This window comes from Mycteria americana, chromosome 5 (genome assembly GCF_035582795.1).
Source record: "Mycteria americana isolate JAX WOST 10 ecotype Jacksonville Zoo and Gardens chromosome 5, USCA_MyAme_1.0, whole genome shotgun sequence".
Lineage (NCBI taxonomy): Eukaryota > Metazoa > Chordata > Aves > Ciconiiformes > Ciconiidae > Mycteria > Mycteria americana.
In genome coordinates this window covers 28,838,191-28,861,588 of record NC_134369.1, presented here as the reverse complement: position 1 = coordinate 28,861,588, position 23,398 = coordinate 28,838,191, and positions in this window count along the sequence as shown.

Here is a 23,398-nt window from a genome sequence, read left to right as displayed (position 1 = left end):
ATATTTTGTCTGGATACAAAATATATCTGGCTTAGGATATGTGAATATATTTGCATAGCCAAGATACAATACAAGAGATTTCAGTCTAAAAAAGACACAGGTAATAATTAAGGCTACCATCATGAGTATAAATTAATCAATCTTAAACCACATCCCATAAGAGGTTAGATAATCTTCATTCATACAGCTAGGTAGCAGAAGTATCTGATCAGAAGGTTATATCAAAAGATTAAAAGAGGAAGAACAAGCCATGACAAAAATCATAGCTTCTAATCAACCTTAGCCATCAGTACGTTTAAATTTATGTCTACTATCAAAGTGTAGTATAGGATAGCAACATGCACTCACCCCTGTCAAGAAGCTTTTGCAATAGTTTAGGTGAGCCCTGTACTTTCAGCTGAGGGATATTCATGCAACTCCTTCACTATGTGCAGAGTAGCAAAAGTAGAATGAGCACATACAGCCTAACAGGGAAGCAAAGGGAAGAAGGAGAAACAAAAAGGTATGAATCTAAAAAACACATCCTGAAGTCTGGTAGCAGAGTAATGGAGATGAACAAGGTTAGCACACTATGATTTGGTTATGAAACATCATGAGACCAATACTGCAGTGCAATGCCAACCTGTCACACTGTGATAAATCTGCGTAGCTCCATCTCCATACATGGACAAAGTGTCATTCAGCTTTTCAAGGTTCAGCCTCGATAGCTTATACTAAACAGGGTATGCAAGGTCAGAATCAGAAATCATAACATGCTACCTTGTTTCGTGAGTCCATGCAGCGAAAAACAATGGCACTGTATTCTGCATCATAATAAAAATATTTCAAGTAAATTCTGAAATAAAGTTTGTTAAACTTTGAGACCTTTTTTTCAGAAAAAAAAAGGTATTAGGTCTTTAGTAAAGTCTTTCCTGATGTTAAATATTTGCTACTAATGTTAAAATAACTTACTAACAAAAAAAAAACCCCCAAACAAAACCAAAAACCCCAACCAAATAATGATAAACAAATCTTCTTGTTAAACTTTTGTTTTCATGATGCCAAGCATTAAAAAGGGTGGGGTGGTTGGACAGTAGGTTGTGAATACTACCACATTTACAAAGACATTAAGCAGTATGCGTGCACTAATGATGTTATAACCACACATGGTCTAATTCACATTTGCTATTGCTTAAACAACATAGGAGATCATAGTTTCAGCCTACTCATAGTAGTGAAATTTCTCTGGACCTAAATTATGGCACTCCAGCCTCCTAACCAGCTCTCTCCAACCTCAAGCATAAACTCCTGCCACGACTATCTTATTATCTGCTTATATGGGACAAACAGCCAAAGTGAAAACTCAACAAATAACATACTTCAAAATATCAAGGGGAGCTAGTTCTTCTCATTAGAGCAGGTAGAGGATCAATCAATGTAAACATAAGTTTCAAACATAACACAGTTCCTCAAAAGCCAAGAACTATTTCACCATGCTTTGTAGCAACTACTGAAATGCTTTCATAGAAGGGCTGAACTTGAGGGCTGTTACTACCTGATTGCTCCTGCTCTGTCAGCATAAGAACACAGACCCGGCTCCTCTGTTATTGCCACTGTATTTCCTGAACTTTCCTCAGTTCCACCTTATAATATCATCTTGTCCATTACTACTGGTCACAAGAGGTAGGAAGTGGAATAGAAAGGGGCAGGAAACTGGAAATCAGGATAATGCAAGATTTGCTAGTCTTCAGACAGGGAATAAGTAGTGTCTTCAGGGTTAATTTAAGTTGATACAAACTATATTGACTGAATAACAAAGTTAATGGAAAAATTCAAAGTAAATGGTTCAACTTTCTGGTGTGGGTAGGACTTTAATTGCATTTTCATCTTTCTAATTTTACTCTTAGCAGGAAAGCTGTAATAATTGAAGGACAATCAGCCTTGGGGCTCTTTCCTTTCTGCTGCTTCTTATTAGTTTGTTCAGGTTAATGAGGTGTGCCTCTCCTGACCTTGATTGTAACAGGGGGTAGGGAACTAACCTGACATCTACACACCAAGAAGAAATCCTTAGCACAATCTGGTGATGCTTTTGGAATCCCCTAATAATTTCTTTTTGCCCTTGATCAACAGGTTTTTTTAACACTAAAATGTGTCTTCTGTTAAGATAGTTTTCTACTGCACATGAATGCACTACTGTACAGAAGCTTGTAAGTCCTGAAGAGCTCTTCAGCTTTGTCTGGGTATAACAGTTTTCTTTGCTATCTATCTGCCCTGAACAGCTCTTATTTCCGACTCCAGAGAAGGTTGCCTTTTAGTTTGTTGAAGTAGTTAATAAATGTAAAATACTTTTTGACCCTTAGGGAAGAAAACAACTTGCAAAGTTCAATATACTTTATGATACACTACATTAAAGAAGGGTGCATGAATAAACATGCCATGCACTAGTTCTATAGTGTTCCTGTTACAACGGATTGTAGTCTTCCTCCTGCCTGACTCTGCTGTTTCAGGTTGCAGAGAAAATCAGCACATTTTGAATGTCTAGCCAATCTGTCACTTCCTCTTTGGTTTCTGCACATGAAAGAGAACAAAAACTGACATATATTTGTGAAAACACTATTTACCCTGAAGTGCATGTTTGCTCATTGGCTTCATCTGAGCCACTGGAAAACTGTGCATGTTGGAGAAGGCATTCCTCTCACTTCACTGAGCCACAGCCACAAAACAAGAAAAGCCTCCAAGCAGAGAGAGAAAGGCATCTGCCAATGCAATTGCAATCAACCATTCCTCTACTGCCCCGAGGAAACTAAAACGCAGTGTCTGTCTAAAGTAGCACAAAGGCTGCTATTTCTTGCAGGATTTGTATTCAGTACTAATAGCATGTAAGCAAGTTACAGTAAGGAGCTGGAAGTCACTCTGCAGATTTCAAGAATCTGAGCATTGGGGTAGTGCACAATGATGAAACTGGGATTAAGCAGCTGGAATTTAGGCTGGAGATCAGCAAGTCATTTGGAGTGGTGGAATTAATAGGACAGAACTGCCTCTCAAAGATTAGCTCATGTAAACCAATAAAAATTGAACCTGGCATACAATAATCCTGTCAGACAAGAATTCACTTGTCCCTGCATAGACAGACTGTATGAATTAAGAGGCTTCTCAGTCTATACTTTCTATGATTAACTGCCTTACTATTTGTCAGCATGTAGGGACACTTTCGTTATATGAAGACACAAAGTGGAGAAAAAACATCACTTTTGTTTCATGTTATATTTGTTACTGCTACAGGGATCTGCATGGTGCTAGGGATTGCTCAGTTTTTAAATGTTCATTGCGAGCTTCTTCACAACATGTTTGCCACTCACTAAGCTTGGGTCTTTCAAGAGTGTCTTTCTTGGGTCATCTGTCCAAATCTCACTTGCAGTTGATCATAATATTAACAATATTAACATTAATTAACATTGAATTCTCAATCTATAAAAAAGCCTAGTAACTAACAAAGTTCAGACACTACTTTGGATATTGCATCCTATATGAATCTGCAGATTTCTAAATGGTGGCTATAGTCAGATGATAGCAAAGCAATCCATTTTAGCAGAGGCATGTCCTGCAGTTCAGCCATCTTGACTTGGCAATTCTTTGTGCATACACTTAATATTTTGACACTGTCTTCTATCAGATCATTGGACTGGAGACAATACAGATTAGCAGTAATACTTTTATACATATATCTAATTACAGAATGCTTAACTTCACTGCCAAATAAATTATCACCTAATTGTAAAACATTATTGCTTGAGCTATATCATCTCTAGAGAAACTGGATATGCATAAGCACCTGTTTAACTGTAATACATTCTGCAAAGGCTACCTCACTGAAATTAAAATATCCTTTAGAACCTGTTCTGCTTCAAGGACCATATTTTTCTTATGCTATCAATATTGAAATTTTGCTGGATTCCACTTGTGTTTTTGCAGGTGACAATGCTTTAAAGCTTCCCAAATGTTGTTCCATTCACTTTTTGGTCCTCAGATGATCTTTGTGTAACTTTTTCAATGTTTTTGTGTAACATTTTAATAATCACTTCCTAGTCCTGAAAATTCCCCCCTAAACAAGTAAAGAAGGCCCAGAATGTTTTCCAAATCTCACACTGCTAATAATTTCAGTTACATCTAGCAGGCTCTCCGTTCTCAGCATTAGTATTGACAATCTCATTTCACGTTTTGTCCCAGACAGAATAGTGTTCTTTGAAAGGAAGATTGATACTCCTACAATCTAGGTTGGAACTTTGCTCTTATCATCTTCTGTATTTTAGCTACAAAGTACGTCCCATGTTTATACTCTATTTAGAGAATATATGTGCGTGTTTAAAACTAATCTCTGTTGTTGTCAGGCCTTTCTCTGTCAATGGCAATAAGTGATTTATGGACAGCTTCAGCTAACATGGACTTCTGTGAATAGACACAAAACTTCTCATACTCATGGATTAAGTATGAGATACTCAGCGATATACTACTAGTCTCCAGTTCTAACCATACTGCCATCTGTGTCATAACTAGCTTAGTCTTGTGTCATAACTAGCTTAGTCTTGTACTTCCTAAGGACATCAAATTTAGAGTTTCTTTCATACCTTAATTTCATTCAGCTCTATTCACATTTGCATCATGTGAACATACTTCTACCAGAGTACTCAAAGGCCTCTGTTTGAGCATCTACAATAGGTACTAATTTCTCTACATTGCTCATGACCATGTCTTAGGAATCATAAAAAAACCCCATAGGGATCATATTTTATCTACAAGGACAAGAATGCTGGTAGCAGCCTTATCCTTATGTGATCTGCTTGAGCACCTTCTTCTAAGAATGTTGTCTAATACATATAATTTACATTTTTGTTTGTTTTGCCAGCTTTTCAAAGCTGCATGGAGCCTGCAGATATGCTCTTCTACAGCATTTCCACAGACCAAAACATCATCTGTGAAGGCTTACCTTCTATGCACCAAAGATGTGATTTATTTTCCAGTGAAAAAAGTCAAGTGCCAAACAAAGCCCAGAAGCCAGTCTGCAGAAACAGCATTTCCTAATGAGAAAGTGTGCTCTGTTCTTTAAGGTTACTGGCCAAAATCTGCTGATACCAAATATTTTTCCACAGTTGATCCATCCACCATAAAAGACATTTAAGAACGTCCTTGTTTACCTGGTCGAAAACATTTGCATCTATATATATTTAGTTTGTTATTTGGAGTGAATAGGTAGGGAGGAAGTACTAATTCTCTCGTCTGCACTGACTAATATGTAATGTCATCTCTCTTGGTTCCCTTGCTTGCTCTGTGATTCTGAGGGAAGTAGCCTCGCTCCATTTTTTCTTTTGCCTTTGTTTTTCAGAGACTAGAATTTTCCAGCGGTCTTGGAAATAGGCTTTTCCACTTCTATTCTGTCCCCTGTAGAAAGCTTCCCTATATCTTGGAACACATTTCTGATATTTACTTCTGTTTTATGAGTTTCCTGCTTTCCAAAAAGTTACGTGTTTTAATGAATTATACATTTTAGTCTATGTAGTCTTAGGAGCTGCAACTTCAAACATTTGTTATTTACCCATGCATTTATTTCATATGCTTCCTCAGTGGGGCTAAGTATAGTAATCCTGAATGTAAGCAAAATCTTCAGTTTTCCCCACTTACCTGACACAATCAATGTTTCTCCTACAGTGCTAATATTTTCTGGGATCATGTTGACTTGAGCACTGATCTCCAACTTTGTCCAAAACAGTCCATTACTCCTCTGAGTTTCCTTATCTGCAGTGATACTGTTGTCATTCTTTGTTCATGCTGTGGGCATAAATTATCACAACTTACTATGAGCTGTGTATTGCATTTGCCTCACTTTTCCAAGTATGAGGCAGCTCTTCAGCTTGTGGCATTTGTCACAAGAAGCACAATTTACTGTGCTGATTTCTGTCTTCAGCTTTTCTTTGCCTGTTAGCTTAGGGTCTTGCAATTCCTTGTCTGATCTGTGCCTCAGTTACCTCCCTAAAATGACCAGAATGTCTCATCAGCTTTAATAATTTACATATTAATATATGTTTTCAACTTCTTTTTATATTCTCTCATACACATCATGCATACATCTTTATATAGCATGCAGTTCAATAATACAGTCCCAGAAAGGCATATTTTACCAGAATTAGTGGAAAACTAATCGAAAAATCAGGCACTTCCAAAACAACTGTTATCAAAGCTATTTTCAGACTGCCTGTTAATTTTTTTTGCAAGAATAACATACTCAATTATTTTCCAGTTATTTTCCATGGGTTTGCAGGTTTTAGGTGTGATGGTGGTTATAGCTACTCTCTCTTTTGTGCAGAGGCTTTTCTTAATCAGCGATCACCAAAGAGCTAAGTTTGATAACATCCACTTCGTTCATTGTCTGTGTTGTATCAATGTGTTTGCATTGCTTAAGATGAACCTCTACACAACAACCCATTCAAATGACTCATGCAAGAGCCTCTTTTCATTAAGTTACAATTCAATGGCTCCTGCGCTGTTTTCTACTGAAAAAAAAATTACAGCAAAGTATTATGTCATGAATCTCCCTGCACATTTACTTTGAATATGAGTTCGACCAGAGGAAGACAAAGTACTTGTTTCTATCTTTCACGTTCATAATTGCATCTTCCTAGATGGACATTTTTATGGGGATGAGTGTGATTATATTTCCTGTGCTAGCAGGAAACAGGTCTTGAAGGGAATTTCTTTCAGTCCAACATCTGAAGTCTTGGTGATTCCTCATTTTACAATAGTATATGATAGACATCTCCCATCTTCAGCTTGCTCTCAGTTCTCTTGCTCTCAGTTCCAGTTCAGTGAAAGAAATTGTAGTCCCAAAGAATAAGTGTTTTCTGACTCTGTGAAAAGCGTAACTTTAATTTTGCCAACTGTGATCGTTTGTGGTAACAAAGACTGTTTTTGTTGTGCAAAACAGTTACTTTTCTTGAAAATGCATTTCCTCAACATTCTGACAAAATCCACAGCAAAGCTGTAAACCCATAACTGTAACAATGAAAACCGTTTTCTTTCTATATAAAAGGACAGCAAGGCTATTACAGAGTACTGTGTTATCACAAAAAAAGAAATCAGGAGATCAACCATTACTTCACGCTACTATCATCATCTCTGGCACATTAATTTCTTTAAACAGAAAGAACTTGGAAAATTTCATTGATGGCTGCCCCCATCACAACAGTGACACCATTTGACTCACAGATTTCTTCCCCTTTTAGCTAGTAGCAAACCAGATCAGTCACCTTCCACAAAATAAGCTGAGCTTGCTCATAGCACCTGAAAACCTTCCTCCCTCATACAGTTGTTCTGTTAGCACCATTAATTCAATTTAGCCTGACCCCTCAAAACAGGCTGTACCTATTTGCTTGTGCTCAGAGTTGTAGACCAAAAATGCACACATGACCACGTGTATTTCATCTGCAGGTATCATCTTGAGGTTAAATCCTGGTCCCCAAGAAGTGGCAGAGGTCCGAGTGACTTAGGCAGAGCCAAAGTCCCACATGCAGGTATGCCATAACAGTACATTTTTTTCTGAAACCTCCTCGTCCTAGGCCTTGCACAGGCAATGTTCCACATTAAAGAATTTTTAATTGGTCTGCAAATACTTGTGCATCTTGTATTATCTTTTTGAATCTCAGGTATGTCAGAAGAATGATGAGAATTCACAATGATGCTTGAAGTACAAAATTCGGTAAAAGCTTATAAATACAACAGGTTGCCATGGGCAATCATTATATCCAATCCAGATGCACCTTCATTGGGTGAACATTGAGAAAATTTCTTAGGTCTGTTAGAGAAATTTCTAACCTCATTTCTGTAACATTAACAATGAAGAGCGTCCCAAACGTACAGAAAGACACATTCTCATCAGTGCACAAACACTGCACTCTCATTAGGTTTCATTCACAAAGGTAATGAAGTAGGAAACACCATGCAGTTGAGGATTTACAACCCTGAGAAGACTGGTAAATAAAAGCAACAGATTAGCCCAATATTATTGAATCCTGCTATTTAATGTCTCTTCTGGTGTACTTAATAGGCAATATATATCAGTTTTAGAAGAGGTGTTGGAATGAGTAGCATCTAAATCAGGAGCACACATAGTCAAGTAGGCTGACAGAAATCCGTCTTTTAACTTGATGGCAGTAATGCCTGCAGAATTTGGGGAGATTTATGCCAGGACTCAAGGAATATAATATTCCTCTTGAATTAACTAATTTTTGCAATCAATGTACTGTGAGTGATACACTGCTGCCAGGAAAGATTTGTGGCCTGCCTGAAGTACCAATTACCTTCCATTTTCTACAGTAAAAGTGTCTGGTAATGTGAGTGATAGCAGCAAATTTTACACATCACTAACGATGGAAATGAATGTACTTTCTATCATGTCTAGAAACAAATTTTGTAAATAACATAAAATAAAATACAGAAAGGGAATCATTGGGATTTGTGCAAGAAAACTTCATTTAGTATTTTTACATTTCTTTTTTTCTTCCAATGATACTTCCCATTACAACTGATTTTTCAACCTTAGGTCACACTAGAAAAGAGTATTATTGGGAGAGGGCAATTCTGTTCAAATAAAGGGTGAGCCAAGATAGCGTAATCTAAAACCAGCCCAGTGTGAACTAAAAATTCTATCTAAACCAATGCTTCAAAGCTAATCAGATCTCATTCTTGGCATATATCATGGAAAATATTTTGAATTTCCTAGGATCAGTCTTGAGTTCCAGACAGTTGTAGAGTCCCAGTTGTTGATTGTGGGACTCTCCCATGTGATCCTGTCTCATACACTCTAATCACAGTGCTGGAAAATCATGGATTCCCAGAACAATCAATGGCTTCTCTCATGCCAGGTTCAACTGATCAAACTGTTTGAATAACACTGTCTAAAGCACTGATTTCATAGGTACTTTAGAAATATTTTTTTCTAACTAAGCAAAAGTTGCAGGTATTTGAGGGAAGAGACAGTAAATAAAACCACATTTTTTTCCATTAAAAAAAAAAAGAAGTTCTGTCCTAAAAAAAGGAGGCTGAAGCCAAAATGTAGGTCAGACTTGCAAAATGGCATGGAAATAATCATCACCGAGGCACAGAGAATGAGCTCAGATTACTCTGAGTATTTGAGAAGCTGTGAGCGTTTGAGAATTGTCTCTGAAATGTACCCAAAAGAGAAGTTTAGTAAGGTTTTTAAATATGCTCCTGAGAATCAATGGGCCATAGGGGAATGCATCAGAAGTGCCCATCAGTCCCAAGAAGAAATTTTCAAGGGCTAACACACATAAACACACAGCCATTTGGAAGCTTATTTTAGAAAGTGGGTGATTCTACAAGCCAATTTTGTGTCTGTGTGTGTGTGTGTGTTTGTTAGCATGACATGGTTCTAGTTTTTACTGTGACAATTGAATGACAATTAGAATTTTTATGTACACAGAGGATTTTTTATTATTATTTTTTCAAAACTGTGAATATAGAGCCTATATTGGAGTTTTAGCCTGATTAGTGTCATCAGATATCAAAGATGTTCATGTACATGCTGGAATAATATAGTCCACTACACAGCTCACTGCATTACATGAATCCTACTTTGTCATTTTCAATATTTCTGTCTTTTGTAGCACATCTCTTGGCTCAGCTGCTTATAAATTGCTACAAGGTGTCCCAAGCCAGACATGAAGCTGTAGGTGAGCATCTGGGGTAAGAAGAGAATAAAACCACAACTGTGATACCTCATTCATAGGCAATATCCCCATGCGCACTGTTGAGGTACGCTAGCTAACTTAGAGTTGCACAAATAACATTTTTTGCTCAGCTTTAAATATAAATACAATGTTTACCACTGTGCAGCAGTACAACTTTTATCTTGACAATTGCCCCGTGCCCTCCTACTAGGCTCGTGCAAGCACGTTCCATGCTTCAGCAGTCAGAAGAGTCCTCTGCTCAGAGGAAAACTCAGAATGGGCAGAGGTACATAGTGGGAGTCATAAGGGGATCCAGCCTTGCATCTCACTTCCACGCCACTTCAGTTGTCCTTGGAGGTTACTGAGACACAGGAGCAGGTTAAGCAGCTTAGAGGGAGAAGCTGGTATCTGACTGTTCTGAGTGAGGTGAAAACTCCTTTCCCTGGGCTATGTTACTGGAAGTAGTTTCATAAGGCAGTTTGACAAAAGAAACAATGATCAGAAAATCCACACATTAGATCTAGGGATCCAATTACTGTAAGATGAGGTGAAAATAAAAAGAAAGCCTACACCCAGGTTTTACTGGATACGCTGTCCCACTGGTGTAAGCTGGGGATGATGGAATGGAATTGATAGCCTTTTCAAAAGGGAAAGATTTGAAGAGCCAGGGCTTAATTTAATGAGACACTAGCCTCAATCTCAGCTAAACCTTCCTTAAAGAAAAAATAAATGCCTCAGAAAAGATCTTAGATGCCTTTGCAGTCCTAATGGCAGTCTACTTACAGGCCAAAAATCACAGAATCAAATGATAAGCATAGTAAAATATCTTTCTCAGCTGCTCAGTGGGTGGCTGTGCATATTGAGATCAATTAAAAGGGCAGCGTGGAGCCAACTGACATCCTGCAACCATGCTAGAAAACAGTTAATGGTTTGTTAAGTAGCTCTCCTATTGTAGCTGTTACCCAATTTAACCTTCCTCAAATGTTAAAAAAAAAAAAGGCAGAAAACACCTCTTCAGCGAGGTGTTACAAAAGCTTTATTCGTTGTGACAATCTGACACTACGGAGACTGTGAGGAGTGAATATGTGGCAGAGAGTGTGGCCTAACAGGCCATCACATGCTTTAAGCAGTGCAGGAGGAAAACCCTGTAATTGACAACATCAAACATCTACAGAAAAATCATGAAGAATTAAAGTTGATGGAATGCCCAGTTCCATCCAGGAGAGAAGGTCAATAGAAACACTCATGCAAATCAGTGTCTGGAAGAGATTTAGCATGTTGGCAGGGAGACAGTATTTTCCCCTCTGTTGGTACAATCAAGTTCTTTGTGCTGATATAGGTGGAAGACAAAAGATTAGATCTTCCACTCCTCTGAATGTCCTGGAATGCCTTATGACCAAGCTGATTCTGTAGCAATTTATAGCTACTTTGAACTAATATGAGTTACAGGCAGTGAAGAACCGTGAACAGAAACTGTACACACACTGCACAACTAGAGACTGTGGTGAATTCTGTCCTGACTCACCTTCAAAATCTCTTGTTATTTTCTACATCCAGGTAGGTACAGATCACAGCCAACCTGGATAGATAAAGTAACGTCATGAAGGGGCTAGTAATACCTCTCTCTCTTTTCTGATGTCCCTGAATGTGCCAACCCAGGTGTTGGATCTTGTGGTTTTACATGTCTCAAGGCAGAATTTCACGATTCTCCACTCCTAGATCAAGATCTGTTCTTACCCATTCGGTATGACTGAGTTCAGGCACCTCTTGTGCTACCCTGTCTATAATCTGTTATTTAAGACAGGTCATAGTGGATCAGACCAAAGTTCCACCTGGCCTAGTACCCTCTCTCCTGCAACGGCCAGTGGCAGATATCGTGGGAACAGTAAAAACACAAGGAAAGCATGCAGTGACCCTTTGCTACAACACTACTTTGCCTTCTGCGACAACACAACTGTTTTCTGTGCCAGAGGTGGTCTGCATCTATCACGTTTGTTGAGTAGTGAGTCCAAACACTTTGCAGCTATGCCAGAACCCTGTTAGGCAGGAAGGGCAACACTGCCAGCAAGGAAAGAAAGGAGGTCAACTTCCTTCCAGCTTTAGCCCTTCCATCTTCTGAGTCTGGAGCAGATGGGCTATGCACTTGAGTGGAGACTGAGACACAGCTAAACCAAGCAATACCATGCAAAGCCAGGAACGGCCTGCACAAGGCTTCGCAGAGAAGGCGCAAGACTAATATAATACATACTGCAATAGCTCTGGTGCCTAATAATGTGGATCATACTTGATATCACACTCTTCTCCAAATGTTACACTGTGTGTTGCTAGTTCCCACTCATTACTTCAGAAGTGGCAGAAAATTTCTTGGAATACAAAATATGTAACCAACCGTTTTGCATATGTAGGTCTCATCAGTATATACTGATTTAAGTGATTTTGATTTCAGGAAATTATTTTGAGTGCTCTGCCTGTTATATAGGCAGGCTGTGACCTTTTTTTTTCCACAGTACTGCCAAGATGTTCTGCTGCTGGTTTTTTATTAATCCGAGCCTGCCTTTTGAAAGGATTTTATTCACCTTGGACCTGAGTTGTGGATGTAAAAAATCATGTTGCTGCAAGTATACAACTGCTACCAGAAATGCAGTGAACATGTAAGAGCTTTGTTGCATGGTACTGAGTCCCCAAGCACACACAGTTCTGGAGACAAGATGAGCCAGGGGTAGAGCTGAGGTTTCAAACGAGGAGAGTCACAGAAAAGGAGAATAAAGTTGTAGAAACCTACAAAACACTTAGGGAAAGGACAGGAAAGTGAGAAAACATGGACGCTGTGTAGTCCACAAGGCCTTGTATGTCAACTTTTGCTCATTCTTGCCTTTCTTATCTTGTATTAACCTCAACACCTTTTAAAGGCTTTAAGTCAGAAGACAATGACGCAGTTTCTGTGGAACGAGGAAGGTTGGAGACAGTTACATAATATAAAGCTGTGGTGATTTAATGACAAGTCTCCTGGGGACTGGGTCTTTCTCAGTCCTGTAATAATCAGCAAACCAGTACAAGTGTGTCTATGTGTGTTTAATTCAATCCTCGTTTCACAATCTTGCGCTCTTCTGTAGTCATATTAGCTAAAGTAATCTGGAGATGCAGGTTACCTTGAATACCGAATTCTAATTGATGGTACAGGTAGCTAGCATGTTCTTGATCTAAAAATTATTTCTGCCTTGAGAAACACTTTCTCATTTCAGCATTTGTACTTAAAGCTGCAGGATGCTCCTGAGCAGAAAAACGTTGTTTACAAGAGTTGATTCCATGTTTCAGAATATTGGTGTTATTCCAAATTGCATCGCAAGACAATGGCCCGGTGACTAATGGATCAGGTATGTGATAATCTTGTGCAAGTGCCATGTCATTGTTTCACATCTTTAGCCACACTGGGAACTAAACGGTCTTTTCCAAGGAACTAGTTGATTGATTTTTACTTCTCTGCAACTATAAATGGCACTCAGAAACTTTGAGGACTCCACAGCCTACCCTTGTGTGGAGGAATTAGTGGATTGAATGAGCTTTTGGTGCAAAACAACTGAATTATCTCAAAAGGCTGGGCTCTCTGAAGAAAGTCAGTGAAATTAAAGTCCTTACCACCTCCTATTTGCCCTCTTCATGAGGAAAGACAATAAAAACATTACCATACAATGTCTGTCGCTAGCCAATATGGAATGCATTTGAAATTCAGACTTTCCAAGCAAAAAGAAAATTATCATATACAGAAAACAAGAGAAGAAAGTTGCAAGTAATTTCAAATATCATTTACTGGAACTTTTCACTATCAGTTTTTAAGCATTTTCCTATCAGAAACAGAGGGGGCTATTCACTCAAACTGCAGGGAAGTATCAATGTGAAATATTGAGGGCATAATTGTTTAAGACCTTTTTTGTTGGGAAGAAGAATTGCATTCAGTGATCAGGAGACATGAATTTAGGTATTTGAGGTAGTGAACTACTGTGGTTGTTTTTAGATGATGATAGTCTATGAACAGAGTCTGCCAGAGAAGCGTTAGCTTTGTTCCTGCCCTCACTGTGCAACAACATAATCTGGGTACAGTCTTTTACTTGTCCTGACAGTAGTTGTTAAAGAACAGGTCTTGATTTTTTTCACCTTCACGCTTTGAAAAATAGAGCATGCATACCCAGACTACAAGGAGGAAAACACAGATCATGGATTCTGCTATGTCATCTGGATTTCCTGTTCATGTGTAAATGCAGTACTTCAGACAGGAACACTGTTCACGTATGCAAACTGAGCAGGTTGAGCTGTGCACACTAACTGCTGCTGGAAGAACAAAATTCATACAATAAATTAGAGTGTGGTTTTTAATTCTCCTAAGTTCTGCTACAGTTACATTTTCAGTACAGTAAATCATCTAAGTTGAATTACTGCAGCACTATTTGAAGCCAGAGGTGTTCCTAACTTTCCTGGGGATCAAGGCAGAAAAGTTTGAGATCAAATAGACTTTATATTTTGTTCCATTTCTTCCATTCACTTGAAAATAATTTGCTATCATACTGGTTAGGGACTGGGATACAGAAAAGATTTTCTAGGTTCTGCATGTTAATTTTCCAACTATTGACTTTAAACAAACAAAGGAGGGCTGCCAGACTCAGAAGGAGAGAGTTTTAACAACACCTCTAATGGTCCATAACCAACTGCAGGTAAACAAGTGTTCATATGCCATCCATTTCTCTCATAGATGTAATGTGCAACTTTCAAGTCACTTACCTGCTTATTGACCAAGATCCTATCAATTCAACCTATAAGCCTGCCGAAAGAGAACTTTCTTTGGTACCACAGCACCACTTCCACTTTGATTTTCCTACATATTCTTACCAAAGTACTGGTAAAGAATCCACTGTTTGTGAGAAAAAGCCAAACTTGCCTGTGGCAGGGAAGTATGTAAATGAGACATGAACTCTAGATTTTCTTCTTTGGTTCTCTTTCTTTTTAAAGCATGCTCCTATCAGCACCATTTTCGCATATTTCTTTAGGTCTAATCTTGTTATGCCTATTTTCTTGGCAAAGGGGGAAAGGAACAAAAAGGTGGAAACAACACTGTTTCTGAAATATCACTGTCCCTATTTTGAAGAAAGGATATATTCCAGTTGCTACTTTTGCCAAACAGAGAGATCAAGTGTGTGATTTAGCTCCTTTACAGTTATCTTTGGCTATGAAAAGATAACTGTTTGGTTATGTGGCTGTTTTTCTTTTCTTTTTGAAATAGGGATTCCATAACTGTGAAGGTAAGAATTATGTTATTGCAAAAAAAAAAAAAAAAACCCAAAAACCAACCAACCAGAATTTCTCTTTTCTGATCTCTGGCCTCTCTCAAATGATGTGCAGATAATAACCAAATCTTTGTTTACACACTATCTGAAATGGACCATCATTGCACAAAGACCTGAAAAGTGAATCAACTCTGTATCAAAATGAGGTCACGGTAGCCTGTAGAAAATTTGATCTCAGATGGATTATCACTTTCCCTTCTCCAACTTAGTTTACAGCCACACATTAAATGCTACAATGCATAAAAGCTTTTTGGTATGGATTATAATAACCAACTGAACTGTTTTATTTCTGATTGTCAGTACCAACAAATGAGATCTGCTCTAGTACCCACAGTGCACAGCACTCATGTAGGCTGTATTTCTTCTGGGCATTTATGACCTTGGGTGGTTGAAGGCACCTTGCAGCCTCATGTCTGACTCTAATTAAAGACTTCAGATGAAGTGAAATGCCAGAACCTTTGCTATTTGCCATCACTGGCAACCTACTTGGAAAGGAGCAACAAACTCAGGCTTTTCAAGCAGAGCAGAGGATGCCAATTCTCAGTGTCAAACTCAGCCAGTAGAGAAGCCCAAATTTCAAATGTCTTAATTATTTTCTGCTGGCTCTGGTACAAAACTAGGGCAACAGACTTCAACAGGCTACCCAAAGGTAGATTACACTCCTCCATGCGGAACTGTGTAATTTTGTTTTCATTCTAATGTGTTAAGTGCCTTATTACAGCATTCAGGATCATACTGACAATGAGATGGCCTTTAGGACCAGTAACAGTTCTACACTTTCCCTTTCCCCTCTTCCCTTCTCCCTGACTGTTGCTAGTTTTTACCCTTTTCATTTTCCTCCCTGCAGCAATTTTCTGTCTGGGTTTCACACACAATACTTTTTCCCATTCATCTCTTTAGCAATTAGCCATTAAATGTTCATGTTTTAATTTTAATTATCGTTACTTCCAAAAGAGACAAATAGGGAACCAGTGCACTCATATTTCAGAACTGTTGTTTCAGATTGGATGCTTATTGCATATACCACCATAATATCAAAAGTCTGCCTTCAGTTCCTTTTAGGAAAGATATCTTTTGAACTAGATGAACTAAAAACACTTAAAGGTGGGGAAGAGGGGAGAAGAGAAGCAAAACCTTTGATACAGCAAGATCCAGACCCCTATCAGGGCAAGGGGTTTTAGCCTTCAGCTAAAACAGCTGTTTTAGCCTTCATTAGGCACCTTTCAAGTGAACAGAGCAACTGACATTACTGAAGTGTTCTGTCCTTTCACTTCTAGATTTCTTAGATTTTTTTCCTCAGAATTCTTATATTTATGCTAATTCTAAAAGAAGCACCAATCTCACCATCTGGAGGTTCCTAATCACCTTTTAAAACACAAAATTAAATAAAGTAATTCCTTCCCAATTTGTTATTGTGCCAAACCTGCTCTTTAGCTCACTTAATCTCTCTCCTTTTGTAATGCTTTCCCACCTAAGTATTTATAAAGAGTAAACAATTCTCCATACAGTGTCTGGTGGGCTAAGCAAGCCAAGCTCTTTCAGGACCTAAACTAGGCAATAGGGCTAGCCTGAAGCACAGCAGTGCATTCACCTGGCTCAGCTCACCCATACTTGCTTAGTCCTGGATATTTGCATTAGCACAGCAGTGTTCTTGTGCTAATTAGTGCTGCCACTCAGCACAGCTAAGTTAGCTGCAACAAAATGCTGACACCATTGTATTGCTTTCAAATTTAGAACTAGCTTTACCATAGCTACTCAGGTCTCTGCACAGCGCTGCACTGCACAGTGTACACATACTCTTAACATCCTCCTGTAGAGCATGTTATCTTCCCCTGACCATCCAACTAGTCCTTCTTTGCACTTCTTTCAGTTTGGATTACCTCTCTTCAACATGGTCAACCATGACTGTACTCTGCAGAGGAGTTCTCAGCAGAGCCTTATACAATGGCATTAGTTCTTTCCTACCTCTGCTTGAAATACCATACCTAATACATAGGAAAAATCAAATCTACCTCCTCCCGAGTTGCCTAGTAGCCATCTTTCAATAAACTGAGCAATATTCTTCAAACCTGAGGCTGTCAATATGGAAGAAAGAAGAGAAAAAAAGCCATCCATTGTCATCTCTTCCTCTTCTCTTTCCTTCCCCTCCCACCTCTTATGGAAGCTGTCTCCTTTCTAGCAGTCACGTGAATAGCACAGCCTTCAGACTGAGATGTTGAGGACAAAAGGACAAAAGGCAAGCAGGATTAAAAATGGCAGTCCAGCTGTGGACACAGTGGCAGCAATCATCTGACTGGTTAGGTGTGGGGTTTTTTCCCATTCCCGTTTCCCCTCAGTTTCTGGGATGACAAGACAAGGTGCAAATGGACGGTATGGCTATATCAGCACCATAGCAAGACTAGACTCATCTTCATAGGAAAGAAGGTACACTTGCTGGTGATGGAAAAGCTGTCAGGGGGCCAGGCTGCAGGCAAAGAGGCAACTCCACTGAGGTTATGCTGTTGAGATAGTCAGCTGCAGGATCTGTTGGTAGTGAGAAAAGGGCCCTGGGAGTGCAAGGAATGCCATGGCATAGGGGTGGCACAAGTCAGATTCACAGGAAGCCCCAGCTGGGAGCAAGGGTGGAGGATTTGGGGATAGGATTCATCCTAGTGAGATCATTGTTGCATTTACTACGGCTTAGTGTGCAAGGAGTTTGGGGTAAGGAGACGTAACTGTACAAATTCTCACAGAGCACATAGAAAGTATGAAAAGGCTGAACTAATGTCTTTCTCCTGCTCTGTCATTCTCCAAGCTATAGTTAACAGCAGTAAATCCTGTCACTGGTCCCTAAACACATGCCATTGTACTTTGTTTAAGCACATTCATTACATTTCTGTTATTCCAGTTTCACACAAATATCTCAGATGGAACACCTTCCCTATTCTATTCCACTGGGCACAGAACACCTATCTGTTACAATGCAAGGTGAGAAAGTGGTACTGCAAAACTAGAGGGTAAGGGTTCAGAAGAGTTTCCTCTCAATGGGAGGAATCACTACCAGCAGAATGAGCTAGCAAAACAATTTTAGAGGAAGCTGGCAGAAAAACAAGGTTTCAGAAAATCTGGTGGTTATGGCACCTGCATGGAATGAAAGTCTCATCAATTACTACAAGAGATTCGAACCTGTGGCCTTCATCTTCCATGTAATTAACCTAGCCACTGATTTCTAGCAGCAGGCTATTAAATTACCTTGAGCTAAAGAATATTTAACTGTGTATATAAACCACATGAGTTCTAAGAGAAGGACTTCATAAAAGGAAATTGACTTTTTTAACAAACTGCATTTCCAGTGGAAAAAAATTCACACACACAAAAAATCCCATCTGATAAACTTTAACTGCCATTTGAACTCCAGACAAATAAAGGAATCCTAAGACCAAGCTCTGGGCATTTTTTAGAGCACTGTTACTCACTGCTGATCTCTTCCAAACTAAATATGATCAGTAACAACAATTCAATTTAGCGTTAACTAGAATTATTATGTGTATGTGGCATGAGCATTTCTCGTATACCATAGCATTTGGCTGAAAGCCTGATGATATTTTGCGTATTTATAGTGCAGTATGTGAACATTATATTTTTTTTCTATCTTTCACACTGTAAATTATTCAAGCTTTATTTCTTGGCCCTGGAAAATAGTACTATCCTGGGCTGCCATCCAAGAAGGACTTCTTAAAGAACTAACAAGTTTGGATTAACTCTGTAAGATATGGAGTAACTTGATTATTCCAGAAAGAGAAATAAAACTGAATTCAAACCACTTTAATTTCTCGATAAACATTCCTGCTGGTGGAAGTGCTCGGTGGTCAGCCCAGGACAATTGAACTCTCACAGCAAGTGCATCACGGCACCTAGAGCTGCATATGCCTGCCTTCAGGAGGAATAGGAACTGTAAGAGGCCCAGAGAACCTCTCCTCATTCTACTGCCCCATTCCTTTTGATCCATTCTGACACTTGGCTACAGCTGCTACCACCACAGGCTTACGATTTCTGTGCTAAATTCACCACAAATATAGGAATATAAAGGTAAATATAAAAAGCCAAGGTAAGAGGCATGGGCAAGAGAGATGCTATGGGTAAAAATTATTTGTTAACATTGGAACCTGTAACACTTCTTAGAAACTCTGATGAGATAAACTACAAACATCAAAGAAATAAGACAACCATCATGTTTCTGCAGATTTTATCTTTTTTAGTGCACTTACAGAAGAATCCCAGATCTAAATGTCACCATAATACTACTTTGTGTTGTTAGGCATCTTCTTCATCTGCTTGTTCGAGAGCAGCTCATTTCAACAGCAAGTGAAATTATTTCTGCCTGCAGCAAGTAGGATCACATGCTATGATGCTTCCGAGTATAACTGATCTCTACTGATGTGTACCAGCTGGGGTTCTGGGGCTAGCTCCAACTAAGGACTTAGGTGCCTGAGGCAAGACTTGAACAGAAGTGAGGCTCCTAAATCGAAAGCTGCAATCCAAAATACCCACAGATAGCTGCTGTCCAAGCTTGGAAGCATCTAAACTAACAAGCTATCTCCTTGTTTAACCTTAAAATTTCCTAAGCACTTAGAATTCTGCTTTCACATGTGTCCTGGAGTGCCCTAGCAAGAGCAGCTCAGTGTTTGGTCAAGCCTACGTTATTCCTCCATCCTTGAGTGTCTTACTGTGGTAGCAGTTCCAGCGCATGCCAACATACTGGTACTCTTCCTTTCACAAAACACAGCAGTAACTTCTTTTTAAAATACAGATGAAAGAGGTCAGGCCTGCCTTCTATATAAGATCCATGTAGTTAAAGTACTCACCCAGTTAGTGGGAGATTTTGTATCGTTTCTCAATGGGTGGGAGAGTCTGCCAGCTGCCATGCTGGGCAAGAGCCCTCTCTGCTGCTCCTGTCAAAGCTGTGATACTACAAATAGTAATGCAAGGTTCATACAGTCAAAAGAAGAGTACAAGGTTGAGCATTATGCTTTATCCTTATGATCCAGATGGGGTTTTTTGCAAGAGACATGTCTTTGATAACATGTCTTTCCTTGGATCAAGCCACTGTCTGACATCTACTAACATGAAAAAGGATCCTTTGGGATGAAAAGTGCTATGCAAATGTAAATACCCTTTTATTATTGATGTAATATGAGTTGGACTCTAAAAATAAAGAGCAGATTAGGCCCCAGATTGGTAACCATCAGAAATCTGTTTCTGGACCCTGGTAAGAGAATTATTCAGAAAGGCAGTGAAACTGCTGAACAAAAACAAAGCCTTTGAATGAAAAACACAGGGTGCAAAACATGGGGCTCCTATGCTGAGAAAAGCAGAAATGGCAGAAAAAGCTCTGCACAGAATAAACCACACCAAATCCAAAAGAGTGACAGACTTAGTTTTACAGACCAGACATAACCAAATACAGTCAGTAGCAGCAAATTACATCTTTGTCTCCCCCAGTGATGTGTTCAATTACCAAGACAAGAGTTTCATGCAAAGCGAACAGCACAGTAAGTGATTAATTGTAGTACAGATACTTTGAACTGAGAGCTGTGTTATGTTCCAGCTGTCACCACTTGTTCTGCAAAAATCAGAAGATTTCACATGTCAAATTTTGTTGAACACAGTTTCTTTATATTTTCCAAATAAAACTCAGACAGAAGCAAGATGTGCTACAAATCTCAGAAGGGCTTTACTCAAGACTTTTATATCAGCTTTTTAGGTGCATTAGACAACTCTGTATAAACATCAGGTTATTAGTCAAGCTGGGTTTTGGTGGTAGCTGTATCTAGGCTGTTTGTCAGGGATAAATTGCATAAAGGCTTAGCGGATGGGGCAGGGATCACACATAGGAGGAGGTTTCCAAAGGAAAGTGAAATAGCAGTGCTTGCAAGAACTTACTGGGAATCAGACTGGAGTCAGACATGCTTTTCTGAATACAGTTAAACTGTCTTTAGAGGCTACCAACTTCAACTGCTCATCACTACCTTCCTGCCAGAGCCTCCTGCTGTTCCTTCAAATCTGTTGAAAGTCTACACTTGTTGCCCCTAGCCTAGTCTAGTACGTAAAAGTGATCTGGACTAAAGAGCAACATTAAACCTGCCAGGCACACACTGTTATGAGTACACTGCACTGATCTGGACCATTTGAGGACTGAATTAGTAGAATTAGTAGAACCTGCAGATCTGGTAGAGAGAAGGAGTTCTAGTGTGAAGAAGGGGACAGCAATAGGTATATTAATCTCCTGGGCAGTAAATGCTCTCTCAGAAACAGTTCAGACAATGTATTAGAGCACAGCCTTAATGGTGGGAGCAGGAAGGTATTTTGAATGAAAGTGAGATGGAAACTGCAGCTAAGAGCAAGAGTTGGAAGTCTACTGTAGGAAGAACTAGGAAGGATGTGTGGGGTATGGTGGAGCAACTATAAAGCTTGGAAGCTGAAAGGGCTTTAGACCACATTAGTTGTCAGAAGGTCCACAAATAATAGCCAAGAGGAACTAGGGTGCTTGATAGAGGCCTGCTGCGATTTTAGGCTGTGGTTTTAGGCATACTCTCAGAACAGTTAAGCAGTGAGAAGAAAAGTGGGATCATTTCTGGAGGGGCTGCAGGATGCCAGTGCAAATCTTAGAACACAGGTGCCGTATACCTTCTTTGGACAGTTGTGCTGAACACTAAGTTAGCTTCCAAGTGAACGGTGAAGCTTTGTTACAGCAGTCAAGTATGCAAGTGACAAAGGCCTTGGCTCTTGCTGTGCATTTAGCTAAATGCAGATGAAAAGCACATTACTAGTTGGAGTTAATATTTAATATTTAATATTTAATATTATCTTTAATATTTAATATTATCTTTAGATTATGGAAACTGACATGAAAAGGGGGCAAATCCTCTCTGCTGTACAGATTGTCGTGGTTTAGCTTTAGTTGGCAACTAAGCACCACACGGCCACTCGCTCACCCTCCCCTCCCCCCCGGTGGGCTGGGGAAGAGAATCAGAAGAGCAAAAGTAAGAAAACTTGTAGGTTGAGATAAGAACAGTTTAATAATTGGGAAAAAGAGGGGAAAAATTAATAATAATAATAATAATAATAATAATAATAATAATAGTAATAATAGTAATGAAAAGGAAAACAACAAGAGAGTGAGAGGGGAACAAAACCCAGGGAAAAAAACCTAAGCGATGCAACCGCTCACCACCCACTGACCAACGCCCAGGCAGTCCCCAAGCAGCGATCGCTAACCCCCAGCCAACTCCCCCCAGTTTATATACTGAGCATGACATCATATGGTATGGAATAGCCCTTTGGCCAGTTTGGATTTGGGTCAGCTGTCCTGGCTGTGCCCCCTCCCAGCTTCTTGTGCACCTGGCAGAGCATGGGAAGCTGAAAAGTCCTTGACTAGTGTAAACGCAACTTAGCAACAAGTAAAACATCAGTATATTATTAATATTATTCTCATACTAAATCCAAAACACAGCACTATTCTATCTACTAGGAAGAAAATTATCCCAGCTGAAACCAGGACAGCATCATAATTAACTTGACCTTTGTCTCTGCCTGTTTTCCCAAACTGTTATCTCAGTTGGCAGTTAGCTCAGTGTAGCTTTGCCTGCACATAGTCATAAGTATAATGTCATTGCACACCTTCCATATACCTTCTATGTAAGCAAACAAAGAACATTAAGAGTAACAAACCAAATTATTATAGTAATCCTATCTAAAAACTCAGAACAGATGACTAACAGGCCAATATAGTCCCCAGGTTCTTAATACAGCTAACAGAAATACAACACAGCTGTCTGCCCCAGCGGAAGTCCACATCTCTTTTTATGGATTGTGGAATTTTATGGATTGCAGATTGCTGTTTTGTCTTGTTGTAACAACGCTAAAGATTGGGAGTAAATTTTCTATTATTTATTTTTGGCTTCTTGTTTTCATGAAAACAAACAAAGAAAAAGTAAAAAAATCTAGAAAATCGGAAAACTCATTTTCTAAATGAAAATTTTTCCTTTTTCAGTTCAGAACAACTTTTATTTTAAACTAATCTATCTTTGTTTTTTTTTTACAGAGCACTTTACTCAATCTGAAAGGATGCATATTTCTTTACTTTTGGGTTGGATATCATTTTTCTTTAGGATAATGTTTGAAACAAAGAGGCTGGTTATTAATACAACTTTAATTGTACTGGCAGTCAGCATGTTAATAGCTTTTCAGAGTATAGCATGCATTCCTCTGATGTTTTAATGGGATATGTTTTGATGGAAAATCAGTCTGTATTTTTTATCCTCCTTAACACTCTTTATCAATATCTAAAATTTAACTGGGTTTCAA